The sequence below is a fragment of the Octodon degus genome, unplaced genomic scaffold (assembly GCF_000260255.1).
Source record: "Octodon degus isolate 3935 unplaced genomic scaffold, OctDeg1.0 scaffold00013, whole genome shotgun sequence".
Lineage (NCBI taxonomy): Eukaryota > Metazoa > Chordata > Mammalia > Rodentia > Octodontidae > Octodon > Octodon degus.
In genome coordinates, this window is record NW_004524589.1 from 253,019 (window position 1) to 254,685 (window position 1,667).

At 49.1% G+C, this 1,667-nt stretch overlaps 1 protein-coding gene across 1 annotated transcript in view; it reads right to left on the minus strand.

Annotated features, from left to right (window-relative positions):
* Cldn10 (claudin 10) overlaps nt 1-1,667 on the minus strand; it is a 24,534-nt gene that overhangs the window by 2,329 nt on the left and 20,538 nt on the right. The window lies entirely within an intron of this gene.

Genomic DNA, 1,667 nt, shown 5'->3' on the forward strand with positions numbered 1-1,667 from the left:
CAAAGGTAAAGCAGACAGTTCCTAGCTTGGGTGGTCACCATACAGAGGTGCAAAGGTAAAGGAGACAGTTCCTAGCTTGGGTGGTCACCATACAGAGGCAACAGTAACATGGCTGAGAACAGAAGAACAAGTCACTTGCCACAGAGTGCTAGAGGAGACACCTTTGTTTGAGTAGTCACCAAAAAAAAAATGACTGGGAATGCCTAAGGGCTCAGGGGATCTGTGTGCTGCTCTCCTGTTTGCGTGATCCTTTCCTGAAGAACAGATGCTTCTGTTTTATTTTTATAAAGGACTCCTCAGAGGCCCATCCACCTTCACTGCAGTGCAAAAAACAAACCAGAAAGCAAAAAAACAAACAACAGTGGTTTTCAGTATGAAATGAAGCCCAAGTGGGATGGTTTGGATCATCAGAACATGAGGAGCCGAGGCATGGAAAGTATGAAGTGAGGGGAAGATGGAGACAAGGTCAGCCCCATCCCTAACTGTCCCCTCCCCTAGCCAGGCCACCACATGCTGGCGATGTCACGGCAGCTTGTGGGAGATCATCCCGAGCCTCTCATACTCTCCTGCTTGCTGTAATTGCCGTGTCACTACCTGAACTGTCACCCTCAGCCCAGGCAGTCTTTGTAGTGTGGGCTGAGAAGGCAGGGGGTTAGGGTAGCCCTGGCCACTACCCAGAAAATGAGAAGCAACAGGGACATACATGCACTGGTGCATTTTCAACTAGGATTGTCACTTGTGCACTGCAACACTGTCCTGTGACCCTTTCTTTTGTCACTGTTGGGTTTGAACCTACTAAGAAACTGGGTGATAAATGGGACCAGGAACAACTGAGACAGAACAACTGGATGTTGGCACTGCATCTAACCGGAACACTAATTATGCAAACTTCTCCAAAGGTTCTCATCATAAACAGAAAGTTGGTTTAAGTGATGAAAGACATCATCAGTCTACTCATGTACAAAATCATGCCCAAAGAGGGCTGAGGAGTGAAGTGCATAGCTGGAGAGGAAATGAGCTGGCCCACCGAGCTTTTGCTGTGATTTGGCAGGTCTCTGCCACTATTCTGTCAGTCTCTGTTTTGTTTTGGTTTTGACATTTTTAAGACAGGGTCTTGCTGTATAGTTCAGGCTGGCCTTGAACTCACTCTGTAGCCCAGTGATGGCAAACTTTTCAAAGCATGCAGTGCTGAAAACTTTTCAGCCCCCTGCAGCATGCATGCCACAGGCTCACCACCACTGTGTGCAGCCCAAGCTAGCCTCAAACTGTCAGCAAGCCGCCTGCCCAGCTCCCCAAGTTCTGGGACTGCAGCGTGGGCCACCATGTCTGGCTATTTTATAAGTGTTGCTGAACCTGCCAGGCAGTGAAAGAGAACTGAGCAGAGGAGGAGGGGACAACACGCTAGGGAGGGACTGTGGCAGGGACACACAAGGTGGGTAGGGTTTCATCAGCCTGCTGCTTGTAAGTGGGACCCCAGGAGAATGCGCAGTGCTGGGTGCAGTGTGTGCGTGCAGACGATGCCCACATAAGGCTTAATTATAAAAACTCATTGTCGCAGTAATGTAGGCCTCGGGTTGTGTAAAGCTTATGGCTCCTGGGAAAAATTTATATTAGACAGTGATCTCTAAAAGACTGGGTTGCCAGGGAGATGGCTCAGTGGAGTAAGC